The sequence below is a fragment of the Pan troglodytes genome, chromosome 15 (assembly GCF_028858775.2).
Source record: "Pan troglodytes isolate AG18354 chromosome 15, NHGRI_mPanTro3-v2.0_pri, whole genome shotgun sequence".
NCBI classification, from domain to species: Eukaryota; Metazoa; Chordata; class Mammalia; order Primates; family Hominidae; genus Pan; species Pan troglodytes.
In genome coordinates, this window is record NC_072413.2 from 51,690,118 (window position 1) to 51,709,611 (window position 19,494).

The following is a 19,494-nucleotide window of genomic DNA, read 5'->3' on the forward strand; positions in this document are numbered from 1 at the left end:
TTGCCTATCAAATTTTGTTCTTGGAGTGATGTGATGATTACAGAACTTTAGATTATAGATCTGAAGTAACAAAACCTGAATCTTGTATGAAAATCTTAGTTTCATTTGTGTTCTTGATGTCTCCTAACATCCTATGGTATAGAAGTCCCTTGAAAGGCTTAGGTCTTCTATTAATTAGTCTGCATATCAAAGGGTGTTCTGTAATATGTGGGGCCTTTACATCTCTGCCAACCATGATGGCCTGCTTTGGTGGCATCTTGCCAAAGCCACAACAATTGAGTGATGACCTGCTTTACCAGCCAGAACATTTAATCAGTTATCCTGAAAGAAGAAGTGCCTTTAGTATTTCAGTTCATAGTGTCAATCAGGCACTGCTGTGAGGAGGCAGGCTCTTTCAACCAGTTGAACTTGGATGAGAGTTGCAAATCTTTAGGTTGAAGAATGATCAGGGTGACTTATTGCAGTTGTTGTAGATACTTTGCTTTGCAGTATGTAGCACCTGTGCAAATAGATCATCCATTAGTTTTTGTGCATGGCACTGTACCAGCTTGCTTTGATCAATGCCAGGATCGTACAAATGGTAAATAATGTTTTCAGACACTGGAAACATATAAAATTTGTCTTTCCTATCCCAATAATCCTTTCTTTGCTCAATTCAAAGTCCTAATTCTTGGTTTCAGAGGTTAGTCTTCTCTAGGGATACCGTAAGAGTTTAAATAAACTTGTAACATTTGACTGCCACCTAGATATTTTGATCTCTAAGCAACTGAAAAAGGAAGGATAACACTTGGATCCCAAGAGATTCACCAGGGCATCTCTTGGTGATTCCATGCCCATTGGTAACTGTAAGTGGGTGAGATCAGCAACCATGGCTCAACAAGAGTGAAACAACTGAAGCTCCAACCTTATACAGATAAAGTTCTGTCTCTTCTCACAATGTAAGAAACCAGACCTGCTGAAATGTTGGTCAAATCAGGGAATCTAGAATGGGGGAAGGGAGTAGAGAAGGGAGGAGATGAATATTAATTGCAGTGGCTGAAGCAGGGTCTGTCACTTATTCACTAACTTTGTGCATTGTTATTTTACAGCTTGGGGCCAGTCATCATCTTAAAGGCTCTGTGGCAGCTTGGACTTGAAGTAGGGTGCACCCGGAATTGACCAATACAAGCAGTGGACTGCACTGGATTCTTCTTGTGCCCTGTCTCATATCCTCTTGTCCCACCTTTTCATAACAACCATTGCCATGGGAACCAGCTGCATCCAGGTATGACCTGACAGCACCCTGCTTCACTGTCATGGTGCTCCTGCAGCATTCTGGTTAGCCATCATGTTGCACACACAGACCTGGAAGGGTTAGGGAGTTGCCCATGGCAACTCTTGGCCACCAAGGGAAAGGACTAGCTCAATAGCACACTCTTGCCTTGCGTTTCCCTATTTTTCTTCTCTTAGTTGTTCATACCTTGTTTCACATCCCCATATAAGCCATCTGTACCCAAGTCCTTGTTTCATCTTACATTTCAGGAAATACCAGGTTAATACAGAAACGCAAACTTAACAACAAATAAACATTCACATTTTACAGTCAGGCAACAAAACTTTATGCCTTTCAGAGCAGAATGCTTTCTGACTTCAAAATATAAGACTTCATGCTTGGCCCTTCTTTATTAAGAACTTACTTAAATCAGCATATCTTTGCATGGGACTTCAAATCCTTTCATTTAAGGCAAGTTTTACAGCCAATATTAACGTTGGTGTACCAGTACCCTGTTCTTAAACTGGCTAAAGCAGCCTCAAAATTCCCAAAGGGAATAATGAAAATTCCTAACATCCTTGGCAGGAAAACAGTTGGAAGTTTAAATCAAGCTAATTGTTTTAGCTAATATGTTTTTAATAAAATAAATATTAAATTAATAATAAAAAAGATTTCAAGCTATTTACAAAGAGAAAGGAAGGGAGGGGTTGCAGAATGCCCAACTATAAGAAATGTTGCTTGGAAACTACTCAAGAAGATGCATTTTTGAGAGCCAGGAACTCTGCTCTCCTTCATTCTGCAAGAAAGGGATAATGCTTCTATTCAAGACTTCTCTGAAAAGCCTCCAACCGTCAGGGGGCTGGGGACAAAATATATTTTTAGTTTTAGCTTGCATACTGAAATAGTTTTTAATTTTTTCAAATTTTGAAGTGATTTTTAAATAGCTTAAGAGCTTGCAGTTATTGTTAACATTTAAAGGTGCTATATTCCAGGTATTGGGCTATGAGCTTTACAAGTATTATTTAATTTAGTTTGCTTTTCACAGCAACTCTAAGAGGTAGGCATTGTTATTATCTCTGGCTCATAGATGGAGACATCAAACTTCATAGAGTTAAACATAAGTTGCCCTGACCCATACAGCTGTTAAGTAGAGAGGCTGAAGATGGAATGAAAGCCAGGCGTGGCAACTACAAAGCTCAGGCCCTTGAATTCTAACCTTAACCACTTGCAATTTAAAATGTCTGAAAGCAGAAATATAAACTAATTTTAAAATACATGACGAGAAAATTTTCCTGTTGCTGAAGGAAAACCTGGTATGTGGATTGAAGTAGTTCACATTCTATAAGAAGCAACATAAGGAACAGGCACCAACACCTAGGCATAACCGGGAGATGTAAGACGTGTAAGGACAAAGGTGGGACACCCAGATTGCTTAAAAGGAAAAGCACTCAGGCTAGGTCTAATATCTGTCAGTTCCTGTGGGCCTTAGTTCCTGCTATTTTCTCTTCCTGTAACTCTCCCTCCTGTCACATGCCACCTGATTCTCTTGGCTTGAATGAACTCTTGTTCATTTTCCCAAAATTCCGAGGGGATCTTCCTGATTCCATATACCAGTTAAGTGTCTTCTGTGCATTTTTCTGTATCACCCTCTACTAACCCTCTGCTGGCACTCACCACTGCATAATGTCTATTTAATTTAATTATTCTTACTATTAAAATGTGCACATTTTGAAGGCAAAGAACTTGATTTTACTAGTCTTTATTATACCTCCACCAAGAACAGGATCTACCTCACTACAGACTATCTATAAATATTTATTGAGTAAATTGATAACATATGATAAAGTTATTCTATGAATAGTTCTGGGATAAATAACTGAATTTAATGAAAGTAAATTTGAATCTCTACTTCACGTCATTCACCAACATAACTTCCATATGTATTATATACACATTTAAGATAAAAAGCTGGAAGGTAATATAGATAAATATCTGATACCAGATTGGTGAACACCTATTCAAGCATAAGAGTATAGGCAACATGATATCATGATTCTTGACCCTTTGAAAGTATCAGAACTGATTGAAATCTATTGAATCTGATAAAAGCTTCAGATTCAACGCCTAAAAAAATGCTTACTTGTACACCTACTTCTAATATTTACATGCATTTCTGAAAGTTTCATGGACAATTTGAAGCTCTTCAAGAGAATTCCGAACAAATTTAGCCAAAGAGAAAAAAATTTATATACTTATCTACATAAAAATGAAAACCCCTGTATGTCAAAAAGTACATGAACCAAATTGGACAGAAATGAGAAACCTGGAAAAAAATATTTGAATGCTATGTGTCAAACACAGATATATTGTCTACACATGTGAAAAGCTCTTCTAAATCAATCAGGGAAAGATGAATACTCCAAATGAAAAACTAAAGAAATGAAAAGACAATTCACAAATGCCAATAGACATAGAAAATATGTATGTTTTATCAACGTCAAAAAAGCTCTGGAAGCCTGGAATCTCATAGGAAGATGGGTTCTTTTGTTTTCTTGAATCACGCTGACAGGCTAAGAAAAGAAGACTTGTAGTATAAAAGGAGTAAAAATCTACAGAGATAAGTGACTTTTTTTTTTTTCGGGTTCCTGTTAAGCTTTTTATTTACCTTGGCCCCATGTTTTGTTTCATTTCTTGAAACACGGATATTTAGTTGTTTCAGCATCATTAATTGAAAATATCACACTTTCTTCATTAAATTATCTTTGAATCCTTGTCAAAATTTAGTGGTATGACTCTCTATCTACACATTCTATTCTCTTCCACTGACCTCTGTGTATGTCCATTTGCCAATACCATACTTTTATGATTAATGCAACTTTTAGTAATCCTTGAAAATAGAGAGTGTAAGTCCTTCAAAATTGTTCTCCCTTTCAAAATTATTTTGAGTATTCTAGATCCTTGGATTTTTCATATAATTTTTAGCTTCAGCTTGTCAATTTCAAGAAAAAGTCCTACTGAGACTTTGATTGGGATTGTTTTCAATTCATAGAGCAGTATGGGAAGAAGAATTAATGTCTTCACAATATTGAGCCTTCCAGTTCATCAGCACAGTATATCTCTTGTTTAGGTCTTTTAAAAATTTCTTTCTCAGTGTTTTGTAATTTTCAGCATACAGATTGTAAATATGTTTTGTTAGATTTATACCTATGTATTTCAAGGTTTTGGTACTATTTTAAACTGTCCTGCTCTTAAAATATTGATGTGTAACATTAATTTAAATGGAGAAAATACAACCTTTTCAACAAATGGTACTATAACGTTTGGATCTCCATGAACAAAAAAAATAATGCCCCATCCACCCATACCTTTCAACATATATAACAATAATCTTTAAATGGATCATAGACCCAATATAAAACCAAAAACTTTCAAACTTCCATAAGAAAACATTGGAGAAAAGTTTTGTGCCCTTGGATTATGCAAAGATTTCTTGTAGATGAAAACATGATCATTAAATGAAAAAATAATTAATAAACTGGACTTTAGCAAAATTATACACTTCAGCTCTTTGAAAGACACTCTTAAGAGAATAAAAAGAGAAGCCACAAAAATAATAGAAGATATTCTAAAAACACATATCTGTTAAAGTACTTGTATCCAGTATATATAAGTAACTCCTAAAACTCAAGAATCCAAACAATCCAATGAAAAAAAAAATGGGCAAAAGGTTTGAACTGATAAATCACCAAAAATATATGTTGATAAACAAGAACATGAATAGATGATCAACATCATTAGTCATTAGTGAAATGAAAATTAAAATCACATGATATTATATTTACATCCTCATCAAAATGGCTAAAATAAAAATCTCTGAGAATACTGACATTTAATTTGGCTGTGGAGCAACTGCCATTCTCTTGTACATTGCTGGTGAGAATGCAAAGTGTAGCTACTTTGCAAAACAATTTGACAGTTTATTTTAAAATTAAACCTATATTTACAATAAAATTCAGTAATTCCATTTGTATTTACCCTAGTGAAATAAAAAGCTATATTCACACAAAAAATCTGTACACAAATGTCTACAGCAACTTTATTCTAAATCACCCCAAAGTGCAAACAACACAAACATCCTTCATCCGAGTAATGGATAAACATACTGCAGTGCACCTGTGCAATGGAAGACCATTCAGCAAAAAAACCAGATGAAGTAATGACACGTGCAACAACACAGATGAATCTCCAATGCATTATGGAAATGAATGAGGCCAGGCTCAAAGGCTACACACTCTATAATCCCATTTATATGGCATTCTGGAATAAGCTAAGCTACAAGATCAGAAAACAGACCAGTAGCTGGTAAGGTCTGGAGCAGGATGTGTAGTTGACTAACCAGCGTATGAGGGAATTTAGGGGATGATATTTTTATTGCGGTGGTGGTAATGGTTACACAACCATATGAACTGTACACTAGTGTACATTAGAAAGGGTGAATTTTACTGTATGTAAATTATATCTAATTTTGAAAGTATTAGAGAAATCTCTCCAACCAGTTCAGAACCTTACATTTGATCCTTTGCTGATTCTAATTCTGTATATTGGAAACCAGCAAGTCAGTTGTAAACTGCTAAACAGGGGGGATTTTTGTGGGAAAGAGAAGACGAAGTCCTCTATGTACTAACCATATGGAATAATGTGTTTATTATTAAAAATCAAACAAGCAAACAAAGAATCTACAACCCTATAGTATATTTAAATCTCCCATGCTGCGTGGCTATCATTCTGACTTTATTTCATTTTCTTCATAGTGGGGTGTTGGTTCTTCAAAAAGTAAATCCAGCTATACTCCTCCCTTAGAATGAACAATTTCAAACTATTTTAACCTTCTCATTAAGGCTATTTTTACAGTGGAGAATTGCTACATTAAAGGCTACGTAAAATGTAGGATGTCAATGAGTTATATTAACCCTCTGTGAAATATGCTGCAACAAATTTCATTTTACAGAACTCTGGCCTCTTGAGATTTAAATCCAGCCCAAATGGAATTTTTTTTATTTAAATCAGGGAACTCTTTCCAACTGAGACTTTCCATAGTCAGCTTATGGCACAGTTTATCATATAGTTTATTAACCACGAAAACAATAAAGTAAAACAGAAGTACTAACAGACTCTTGTCTAGTGTTGACATCTGTAGGTCCTTTGTGCAGGAGAAAAGATGCTGAAGCTATCGCTTTACTTTTCACACAGCTGGTGTGGGGATGGGAATTTAACAAGTAGTGAGGGCTGAGAACTCGCCAGCACTACCCAAGTCAACTCAATGCCTGAAAGTGTTGTGGAGTAACTCTCACCTCTCCTCGCTGAATCCTGGGAAATCCTAAAACCCAAGTGTTCTGTCACTCTGCCTTTCCATTACCCTTAGATAAAGTTCAGAATCTTTTCACGATTTCTAAGGGTTAAGTTATGCTACTGCCCTCTCACACTCCAGTCACCTGGGCTTATTTTTCCAATCCTCCAAGCTCAACACCACCACTTCCTGGCCTACATATATGGACAGTAAACCATCCTTGTAAACTGGCATTACTGATACATAAAATTGCAAATAATGTATTGCCTCAGATCTAAGTCACATTTTAAAAATGAGTGCATGACATCATATGTATAAGGGTGTCTCTAAATCACCCAGTGGCAGCTCAGGAATATTGGAACTGTGACTGTGGCTTCCTCTCCATATGCAGAATGCTGTGCCTCTTGGGGCAGCTGGTACTCTAAGGTAAACACTGAGGAGGGGGCTTTGGCACACAGCTGGTGAGCTCTGACTTTTTGAGAGCTTTAGTAATGGTTTTGCCCTGAGCAATTTTCCATGGGATTAGTGGGGTTTGGAACAAGTTGATGTTTTCTGAGGACACACTGGAGTAAAAACACACAAAAATATAATTCTTGGAGATAGATTCATTGAGAGCTTGGCATTTGCCCCATAAGAACTAGAAAGTATATTTGAAATCTGAGACTATATTGTGCTAATAGAGGCATATTGAACACATTTGTGTATTTCTTTAAAAGGAGCATGATGGTACTGTTTATTATTCTTTGTCTGAATCACATTTTAAGGTGACTTTTCATTTGCTCTCTATTTTTCTTTATTTGAGTCGGTAATTGGACACAGCAATTCTTTTGTAGCTAAGGCTTCCTCTATCAATAGGCAACTGTGTGTGAATGTCATTTACTTTCAAACCAAAAAAAGGCATCAAGCACTTTGTCTAGCAATGAGAGCAAATTTGGTTAAAAAGTTGGCAATTGTTCCTACCACTAAACGCACTCTCTGTATGAATTATAGGGGAGAGAGCCAGAAAATAGCAGAGAGAGCACATAGTTCAGGAGGAGGAGTGCTTTTTGAGCTGAGACCACAGTAGTTATTGCGTGTCCTGTTATTTCTTGATGGACTGGGCATTTTAAAATGTAAAAGCCTCTGTAGGTCACCTAATTCATTAGCTGGATCCTAAAAATTTTTAGGAAGGAAAAGTACCATTGAAAGAGAAACTATGACTTAATAAAGCTTTCATAGCCTTTAAAATGTCTCTATTCTGTATGGATATTCTATATCTGAGCTGTGGTATATGATCAAATAAATAAAAAGGGATGTTTAAAATGGTACTTCCTTGGCGTGTTCATCAGTTTGGCCTATCAGACTAGGGAAGAGATCAAAAATTGATCAAATGGCCATATCATTCTATCACTTTCATTACACAAGGGTAGATGCATTTTATTATCTTTTTCAACATTTTCAATGGCCAAAGCAGGATATTTGCATGCATTACGATTAATGATTACTCTGCATTGGCCACAGATTGGTAAATATGTCAAATACAAAGTGAATTTTTCCCAAAATTACCACTCAGGAAAAAGGGAATTGTATTATATTCAAATCACTTCAAAACTTGTGCAGTGATGACATTATTTTGAACAACAAATTGTTTAGCTACTCAGGAGGCTGAGGCAGGAGAATTGCTTGAACCTGCGAGGTGGAGGTTGCAGTAAGCCGGATTGTGCCATTGCACTTCAGCCTGGGCGACAGAGCAAACTCTGACTCAAAAAAAAAAAAAAAAAAAAAAAAAAGAGAAAGAAACATTAACTTAAAATGATCTCAGTGAAGTCTAATATTGAGTGCATATGTAGGTTATCTGTTGGAATTCCCTGAAAACACAAATTTAGCAAAAGATCACAGTGCTTATGGAAGCACATTTTTAAAAATTCATTGTTTAAAAAATGTAATAGAATCACATGGTACAACAGTCAAACTATTTTAAACAGTATACAGTAAAACAAAGAAAATCTCCCTCCCACTCTTGTCCTCCAAACATCCAGTTCCCTTCCCTGGAGACAACTGATGTGGCCATATACACAACATGGTAGAGATCTTAAAAAGCATACAGTGCATGGGTAGGTTGTATACACGGGATGAATGGAACCATCAAATGTCCTAATGTCCTGAAAATGAGTTGCTTGGGGCTTGGAACTGAATTTCTAGGATATCCTACAAAGATCCCAAAAGTGCAGTATCACACATATCAGTTGGAAGTGAGGAATGTGCCTGAAACAGCTGTGCTAGAAGATATGAACTCCTACTGCTTATAAATTGTGCATAGTGAAATTATTCATTCACTACTTTTTTGAGACGGAGTCTCGCTCTGTCGCCCAGACTGGAGAACAGTGGTGCGATCTTGGCTCGTTGCAAATTCTGCCTCTCAGGTTCAAACAATTCTCCTGCCTTAGCCTCCTGAGTAGCTGGGATTACAGGCACACGCCACCACACCTGGCTAATTTTTGTATTTTTAGTAGAGACAGGGATTCACCGTGTTGGTCAGGCTGGTCTCGAACTCCTGATCTCGTGATCTGCCTGCCTTGGCCTCCAAAAGTGCTGAGATTACAGGAGTGAGCCACCACGCCCGGCCTCATTCACTTCTTAACTAAATACATTGAAAAACTACTATATGTCAGGAATTCCAATAAGTATCAGAAATAAAATTGTAAACAAAAAGGACATATGTCCTCACCTCATGAAGCTTACTTTTTAAAGGAGTTGCCTAAAATAAATTAGAAATTTAAAAGATTGAAGGAAAAGCTTGGAAAATGGGCAAAAATATTAAAAATCTATATAAAGAACTATCTAAACAAACCCTTGGTGCAACAACATTGCCATTATTTAAAACATTAATAATTATTATTTCTTTAAGTTTTCATTTTGATTAAAGTACTGGGCCATCTAGCATAGTTTTCACCAAGCTGCTATTTTGGCCCAATCATTTAGAGCTATTCAAATACAAGGCATTATTACAAATAACTTTAGTTTATATTCTTTTTCTCCTCTGTATAGCTTCTTACACATTTTCAGCCTTCATGATATTGTGTTAAATTTAGGCTAATCTTCTTCTCTTTCCCTATATGATGGGGCAATGTTTTGTCATCTTAGTATTTCCAGCTTTTATCGTATCAACGTACTTGTCACATAACACTTAGTAACCACTGGCTGAAAGAGTGAATAAGTGGATAATAATACTAAACATTGCAATCTATGTTTTGTGATCTCACCTATTCACAAAGGATGCCTTTTTGCTACTCAGTCAAGTTGCTTCTGGCCTCATTCTCCTTGGAATAGGTGATGTAAATGGAATGCCTTTATTTCTCACAACTAATGAGCCATCCAGTCTCTGTTCATTGCTATGACTGTTTAAGTATACATTTGCAGGGGATTCAATAACCATTTGGAAATGTAATTATCATGTTTTCCAGCTACACAAATACATAAGGGGTAGATTTATTTATGTGCTTAGGTATATAATACGTGTCCTGTTATTTTTTTTTTTCACCTACAATTTTCCCTTTTTCGGCAAACATTTCTGGGGCAAAGAAGGTTAGATTCTATTTTCAGTCACTGTCCATCAAAGGGAACCTGGAGCAAATGTGCATATACCCCAAGAGCACCTTTCTCGCAGGCCCTGGGTGATGACTCACTATTGTTTACAAGAGGATTTTCCCTCATGTGAAGCAGGTGTTGAAACATTTGGACAGCTCTCTAAAAATCTTAGTGAAATGCAGTCAGTGTGAATCAGCAGTCTGCATGTTTTTTGAAAGTGCTTTTGGTCCTCTAAGCCACCTTCAACTTGCAGAGTAACCTTTTCTTCATGGTTCCATTGACCTATTGTCCCCTCCTGACTTGTCACCTTCACTCAAACCTCATATGCTACACCCAACCAATGATCCTCACCTCGGTTCACCAGCATCTCTCCTTTTTAGTATTCATCCAGCTCCCCATACTTCCCAACAAATTCCACCATTGAGTAAAAGTGAAGTGGCCATTTCTCTTAGTCACTGTGTAGTCTGAGCATGCTGCCCTGGGGTGTTTTCTGTATATGGTGCCATTTCTTAGTGAATCACAGGAGTAGGCAGGTGGAGAGCAAGTAGGTCCTCAAGAAAATGCAGGTTTGTTATAGCTAGATACCTCTTGGCCAACTCCAGCCTAAATCACTGAAGTATTGTATACATCTATTCTCAACTACTAATAAAGACACACCCAAGACTGAGTAATTTATAAAGAAAAATAGGTGTAAGGGGCTCACAGTTTCACATGGCTGGGGAAGCCTCACAATCATGGCAGAAGGGGAAGCAAACGTGTCCTTCTTCACATGGTGGCAGGCAAGGGGGGAAAAGCCCTTTATAAAACCATCAGATCTCAGGAGAACTCACTCACTATCACGAGAACAGCAGCATGGGGGTAAACACCCCCAAGATTCAATTACCTCCCACCGGGTCCCTCCTATGACACGTAGGGATTATGGGAACTACAATTCAAGATGTCAGAAGTGTGATGAGTATGACTGTGTAAGACAAAAGGAAAAACCACTTTTGGGTTTTTCTTATTTCTTACAATCATTTTCACATGATCATTCTTTTGTTGACAAGGTTCAGCCACATTTAGTAGTTTCCCTTGTTTCTGTCCTGCCTTCGTTGGGCTTTCTCTAGTTAATTGAGTTCTTCTCACTTATGACTTTGGTTCACATGTGGTTTTGGTTTGTCACAGCCCTGCGAGCCTTGATTCTGTCTCATGACATCTTCCCTTGAACTTTCTCTTCCAATGGGTAAACACATTTTGTATTTCTTGTTTCTTAATTCAAATTTAATTGACAGGGAGAATTTGGTTAAAATAGCTCTATTGGAACTAAGCCATGAAAAATAGGTAACAGGTGTGTTTGTAGGTTTGTCACCCTGGGATATCTCCTCCCTCAGAATCTCATCAACAGGGTCAGGAGCTGTGGGAGGTGTTGGTGGTATGAGCAAGCTATACATAGTAATCATCTCTAGCCCAGTCCTCAAATATATACATCCAGTCCAGACTCATTTCTGAGCTTGAGTTCTGACTTCCTATGGCCCATTGGACCTTTACTCCTATGTGTTGTAGAGCTGTCTCAGTAGCAGTATGTCTAAGACTGACTTCATTATGGTTACCACTCAAAAAATGGACTCTACTTTTTTATTCTCTATTTTGGCACCAGAACCTAGTCTTTATGACAAGCTTTCCTCCTTTTTCAGACACCATTACTTTTTTTTTTTTTTTTTTTTTTTTTTTTTTTTTTTTTTTTTTTTTGAGGCGGAGTCTCGCTCTGTCACCCAGGCTGGAGTGCAGTGGTGCGATCTCGACTCACTGCAAGCTCCGCCTCCCGGGTTCAAGCTATTCCCCTGCCTCAGCCTTCCGAGTAGCTGGGACTACAGGCGCCTGCCACCACGCCTGGCTAATTTTTTGTATTTTTAGTAGAGACGGGGTTTCACTGTGTTAGCCAGGAATGTCTCCATCTCCTGACCTCGTGATCCGTCCGCCTCGGCCTTCCAAAGTGCTGGGATTGCAAGAGTGAGCCACTGTGAGCGGCCATACTTTTTTTTTTTTTTAAATACTTTAAGTTCTGGGATACATGTGCAGAATGTGGAGGTTTGTTACATAGGTATACACGTGCCATGGTGGTTTGCTGCACCCATCAACCTGTAACATACATTAGGACACCATTACTTTTTAAGGGAAATGTCCTTGTTGGTGTTCATAATGTTCCAGCACAAACAGTGAGTAATTGTTATTAGATGTTTTAAAGTGAGAAAATCAATACAGCCAATAAAATAAATTAAGGAGTATTTCAACAACCACATGTTTTTGACTAAATAAAAATACAAATTCTGTAGTTCACATACCTTAAAGTGGAAAACTATTTCAAAACAATCTTGAAATAAATTCTATTCAAGGGACTGGGGTTTGTTTTTTGTTGTTGTTCAGTTTGACAATAGCATGTCGGCACATTAACTCTCTTGAAAATTTAATTTAAATGAAGCACAATGGTAATGAAAAGGATTGATACTCTAAACCGCTCAAAATTTTTGTATAAAATCATAGCTGTGAAAACCATTTATTTTGAGAATGGGTTGACACTTCCAGGAGTTTTCCAGCTAAACTCAGCACTGACAATTTTCGAGTTACCATATATGAGCAAGAACTGTAAGCAAATTGTTAACACTTAATTTTTTAAAACAACCAGTCTGCAACTGAGTATAAAGAATGTGTCCATGTCCCTCTAAGACATGCAAATTTCTTATTTTTATCAAGTACATTCTGGAATGAATGTGTACCTTGAATTGTGCCCAATACATTCAACAGCGAAAATCCAGCATGTTTATCCAAGGTCAAAATCTGCTTTCAGCTCCAGAACAGCATCAGAGTTAACCTTTTTCATCACTATTTTTTGAAGCTTTTGAGAGCAATTGTGGGTTACGTGGGATTTCAGGAAAGCTGAAAGTGTAAGAGATTTATTTAGGCATTAATCCTTCTCAAGCTAGGTCATATAAAATCACAATCTAAAAATGTTGAAATATTATAATAGAAATCAAACTATCACGAAAACTGAGATTGATTTTGAATTTAGACAAAACGATAGCATCATTCAGAACAAGTACTCAGAAGAAGAGCTACGGGAGGCTAAGCATCAAATCTTGGGTATGTTTATTATTGAATGAAAGTGATATCATTTTGAAGGTGGTTAGATTCTCCACTGGCAGCGGTTCAGATCGGTATATTCAAGTCAGAGGTGCACAAGAAAAACACCATTGTTTCTCAAAAGTGTAGTCCATCACCTGAAGAAAATATCAGACAAGAGTGCTGGACCAAAATTAATTAATTAATTAATTAAAATGGCCACTCAAATTCTCCACTAGGAATTTACACTTTAATCTTCCCAGAATTGTCTTATGCATGTAAAACAAACATGAGGTTAGGTACTAGGTTAGGTGAACCTTGGCACAGGTCTGTTGAGCTTTCCTGATTATTATAGCTCAGGAATGTCAGGGGCAGGCAGATAAGCAAATATTAAAGCTACAAAATTTATAAGATAATGGAAATTGTAAAACTCAAGATTTGGAGAGACAATTTCCTTTTAATGAAAATTGTAAAACTCCAATAATTGGAGAGACAATTTCCTTTTAAAGACATTTGCTTTGATAGGTATAAATAACACTTGTCATTACATGTGATACCTGCATGCCACTGCCACATGTTCCCTAGAAAACACTGATGATCAATTTCTATCCAAAGCATGAAGGAGAACAGTGTTATTTTGGGAAGATGGTTTCATAGATCTGGTTTTGAACCAGTAATCTGAGTGTCCCAAATCTCCTCCAAGAGACACATTAGACAGAAGATAATTTCATCAGTTTCTCACAAAACCACCTCCATTAGAGTGTATGGACACTTGGATATGTGTCTTTATTAAATAATGGTTACTGGAAGAAACAATGTTAGGGGCTCCAAGATATTCCAAAATTTTGCCCAAAATACATGTGAAGCTGTGTGATCTAGAGTTTAAGTAGTGGTTCTCAAAATGTGATCTGGGTTCCTGAGACTTTTTGAGGGGTAAACCATGTCAAAACTATTTTCATAGGAACGCTGAGATGTTATTTGCGTTTCACTCTCATTCTCTCGTGAGTGCAGGGCAGAATTTTTCAAAGAATACATGGCATGGTATGTCATCACTTTGACAGCAGTGGAATAAAGCTTTGATATTCTTGTGTTATCTAGGATTTTCTAAAGTAATGGGTTCAAGGTGTATGTGCATTTTCAAATATTAACTATTTTTTCTCAGTATTTCTTCTATGCTGTTATGATACTTCTTTGGCTATGATCTCTGTATCCTCATTATGATCCAATAAATCGTTATTTTGAAATCCTGAAGTTTTCTTTGTATGCAGAAACACATCAAGAATAAACTTTGTTGTCTTAGATGGTAATAGTACTTTTCAGTTGTTTTTGTAACATTTTCTAAATTTAAAAATCTTATATAAAGCGGATATTTTAGAATTTTATAAGATCTTATTTTAAACTGAATGAATGACATACTATAAGTAAATCTATATTTAGTGGTAGATTAGTGAGTTAAACTAAAAGACTCACTTTCTCAACCCATGGTTATACCACCTATGTCTCAATATGTTGAAAAAGATAAAACTGTCATATCCTAGGGTTCTCTTGACTCATGGAAGGAAGGAATAGACACCAAGAAAACCAGTAAAACTGTAAATAAGAAATAAAATATGATAAGCTGCCTTTCCTGTCTTTATAGATGCTAATAATTTACTTCAGACCACTGTAAGTATAAAAAGAAAAAAAAATTTACTTTTTTGTGTGTGTTTTGTGCAACAGAACCTTTCAGAATAGTATTATGGTGCCAATTAAGTTACAGCATCGTTTTGAATTAAATAAGAAGGAGGGGGAGGGTGAATTGGAATTTTTTTTTCTTTTTTTTTTTTTTTGACAGAGTCTGGCTCTGTCTACCAGGCTGGAGTGCAGTGGCGCGATCTTGACTCACTGCAACCTCCACCTCCTGGGTTCAAGCGATTCTCCTGCCTCAGCCTCCTGAGTAGCTGGGATTACAGGCATGTGCCACCATGCCCAGCTAATTTTTGTATTTTTGGTAGAGACGGGGTTTCACCGTGTTAGCCAGGATGGTCTCAATCTCCTGACATAGTGATCCGCCCACTCGGCCTCCCAAAGTGCTGCGATTACAGGCATGAGCCACCACGCCCGGCCAGGAATTAGATATTTTTAAAATAGACAAGATAACCTCTTTAGAGACCAAAAAAAGTTATAACTTTTCAAACTAGAAGTGAAAAATCCACTGAGGTATTTAAAGGCTAAGTTACACGTTGCATTGACTGAAGGAACACACATGGTAGCTGAGACACCAATAAAGCTTTGCATTGTTTACCTTGCTGAGTGCCTGCTGCATGAAAAGTTAGTAAAAGGAATCTCTGCAGTGACATTTTTCGGGAATACAGAAACACGTGCCATTACAGTTTTAGTTGTAAACATGAAGAATATGTCAATATATCATCTGCAGCATCGGGAAGATTAGCTAATGAATGCTAGGTTTCATACCTAGGTGAGGAGATGATCTGCGCTATGAACCACCGTGGCACATGTTTACCTACATAACAAATGGGCACATCCTGTATATGTACCTCTGAACTTAAAATAAAAGTTGGGGAAAAATATATTATCTACAGAATTGTATTTTGTCTTATAGATGAGTCAATCTACTGACAGTATTAAACTTGCGTTTTGCTTGTATTTGACCAGGGTGAACATCAACTCATTGTTGAAGATTTTCTTTTATATGAATTGGTGGCAACAAACACAAGTGGTTCTGAAATTTTCAAATTGTTGAATAATTCTTTTGAATCTCATGGTTTATCCTGAAACAACCTAAGAATGTCCTGTAACATTAGCATTAATTACTTTTCATTATTAGTGAAATTATCAATTGTATTCATCCAGACCTTGAGTCCACATCTTCTTACTTATCTAGGATATTCTCATGCTGGCTCTTCCATCTGCTGCTTCTCAGAAACTCTATCCCTGACAAGCTCTTGATCTGTTTACTCACTTCGTCTCCCTGATTGGTAAGTTTCTTACTTTTAAAATACACGAGCTAACTTCTGTCTCACAGAATTATGGTGGGGATAAAAGAAGACAAACGTGTGACTTTTTTGTAAGTCACAAGGCAATCTAAAAGTATTATTATAACATATTCTTTTAAAATCTGAACTAATCTTAGGGTCCCATCAGGCAGTAGAATTGAACTCTTGAAGTCCTTTATCCTTCCATCTAACTGGATTTACATAGTTTCATACTTAAAGATTCTGATCATAGTCAGAAATTAGATAGTAATTCCATGCGTTCTATACTCTGCCTTCTGTAAATAAATTGTTTACAAGATGGCTCAAGAACGTATTTGCTATGCCTCTGGCCTGCCAATATCCTTCATCTCTACTTTATTCTAACTCTGTAACAGTTTTGAAGTGAAAAAGATAATCAATACTATCTATCTGCTTGGGGAGTTTTAGTGTATTAATACTTCCCCAATAATGTAATTTATGTGGCTTTTCCTTTTTATTCAAATCCAAATTAAAACTCAGCAGAAAGATTTTATTACCAAAACTCTGGATTTTTATGCAAGCTATACCTTATTTCCATGCGCCTTGCCTACAAATACATTCATCCTTTTGGAAGTAACCCCTTGGTTATCTGAATTGTGTATACTATACTTCTTGACTCATGCTTTCCCAAGGATTCCACCACACATTAACTCTTCTTTCTCCTGTTACTCTTCTGATGACCCTTTGTTTTTTTTTGTTTTTTTTTTTTGTTGTTGTTGTTGTTGTTTTGCAGACTCCTCTTCCTTTGCTCTTTGTCCAATGTATTGTCAATGTCATCAGACCTTGCAAAGTGCCTGTGAAGTAGTCATCATCTCCATCTTCAAGAATAAACAGAAGTTTGTTCCTTTTAATCAATAGGCACATGCTAAATGCTGAAGACATGATGATAAACAACAAACATGATCTCTGCTCTCTGATAGAACTTAGAATTTCTGGTGAGATATGAACCTTAATCAATAATCACCAAGAAAGCCAGAATATAATTGCACACAGAAATAAATGCAGTGAAGGCAACATGCGTCGTTCAATAAGAATATATCAGCCAGGAGCCTGACCTAGATTTGGGGAGGAGGAACAAGGAGTGAGGAAAGATTATGCTGAGGACACTGACATTTGAAAAAAGAGTGAAGGCCGGGCACAGTGGCTTACGCCTGTAATCCCAGCACTTTGGGAGGCCAAGGCAGGCAGATCGCAAGGTAAGGAGACCATCCTGGGCAACATGGTGAAACCTCGTCTCCTACTAAAATACAAAAAATTAGCTGGGCATGGTGGCACATGCCTGTAGTCCCAGCTACTCGGGAGGCTGAGGCAGGGGAATCGCTTGAACCCGGGAGGCAGAGGTGGCAGTGAGCCGAGATCATGCCACTGCACTCCAGCCTGGTGACTGGTGACAGAGCCACAGTCCATCTCAAAAAAAAAAAAAAAAAAAAAAAGCCGGCGCGGTGGCTCATACCTGTAATCCCAGCACTTTGGGAGGCCAAGGCGGGTGGATCACCTGAGGTCAGGAGTTCGAGACCAGCCTGATCAACATGGAGAAACCCTGTCTCTACTAAAAATACAAAATTAGCCAGAAGTGGTGGCACATGCCTGTAATCCCAGCTACTCAGGAGGCTGAGGCAGGAGAATTGCTTCAACCTGGGAGGCGGAGGTTGCAGTGAGCCGAGATTGAGCCATTGTACTCCAGCCTAGGCAACAAGAGCAAAACTCTGTCTCAAAAAAAAAAAAAAAGGGAAAAGAGAAAACAGTGAAACGTACCCTCATAGGTGATATGAGGCATTCAAGGAGAGCCGCAGGTGGAGGGACAAGCACATGTAAAGGATATTGTGACTAGAGGTAAAAGACTAAGGACAGGAGTGGTATAAGTTGAGGCTGCAGATAAAGGCAGAGGCTGTGCTGTGCAAGACTTCACAGGGCTGCCAAGTCTTCAAGTCTATTCTAAGCACAACAGGAAACCATGAAAGGGTTTCTTGCTGAGTCTTCAGGTTGAGGAGAGCCATGCTGTATGGATCAACATGGTAAGATTCATTTTAAAATGCATACTTGCAGTTATTTTAGTGCGTAAGCTTTCTCCTGGGTTCATCTGATATCTGACTCTAGATATAGATTTGATGATAGTGAAAGTAGAAGTGGGCCATGAGGGAAATTGGCCTCTGCCTCCCTTTGCAAACAGCTACCCTAGGTGAGTTTGTTATAGACTTTTAAGCAAATCGGCCTCATCAGACATAATATTTGGAGCTAGTGCTGCCCTAAGAGAGCGTCAGTGGGTTTTAAGTATTTGGGGATTTGAGGATTCAGTAAATCATTTAAATCTCCCCAAACATCCCAATTTCAATTCTCAGGGTCTGTTTCCCAATCAATGCCATGATTTTCTCTGGTTGTGAATTCATAAATTTATATAAATTCTTTAAATTCTGTCTGCAGTACAATTCATCCATCCGTATGATCAAATGTTGTTTGGTTTATGGCCAGAACAGCCTTGTGGATACAAGAGAAAATGTATTATCTTGCAAAAGTATAAAATGCTCCTGACTTTTTGACAGATTTTACCCGAAGATTTAAAATCTTGAGCTCATCATTGCTTTATTGTAGGCCCTCTGACATGATTAGAAGCAGCCATTCCACCCCAAAGCCCTTGTGTTCCTCAATATCTTCAGAATTGTTGTCAGAAGCCACTCATTTGTTCAGACTTTGCACTTCTTTCCATGCAGCTGCAGCTGAAATTTAAAGGCCACTTCGCCCCTGCTTGCCATGGACTATCAGCGTCCCATCCTGTCATGTGAACCAGGTCCTCACTTCCTTAAAACTCAACTACAAATTGGATTATGTTAAAATTAAGAAACCCTATTCATCAAAAAAAAAAAAAAATACCACTAGAAGAGTGTAAAGGAAATCCTCAGAGTGAAAGAAGATATTTGCACCAAATATAACCAACAAAGCGTTTGTGTCTTACTAGTCAGTAAGAAAAAGACAGATAACCAGGGAGTGAAATGATCAAGAAACTGGGTCACTTCAGAAAGGAGAATTTACAAATATCAGACCATTGTATGGAAAGATGCTCTACCTCATTAGACATCAGAGAAATGCAAATTGAAACTATGATGAGCTGTCACTACATACCCATCAGAATGACTAAAATTTTGAAAGAAAGACACAAGCTCAAAAGACTGTGGCTTGGTAGGAGTCAGCAAGAATATAGCATAACTAGGATTTTCATACAC

General features: G+C 37.5%; 1 long non-coding RNA gene across 3 annotated transcripts in view; it reads left to right on the forward strand.

Moving 5' to 3' along the window:
* LOC134808354 (uncharacterized) overlaps window positions 1–19,494 on the forward strand; it is a 517,830-nt gene that overhangs the window by 468,630 nt on the left and 29,706 nt on the right. For 2 of the 3 annotated variants that reach the window (XR_010151119.1, XR_010151117.1), the window contains exon 4: window positions 1,089–1,264. This is a non-coding gene — a long non-coding RNA (uncharacterized LOC134808354). Of the gene's footprint in view, window positions 1–1,088; window positions 2,989–19,494 lie in introns of those variants that run through there. The other variant, XR_010151118.1, reaches the window with a different exon arrangement.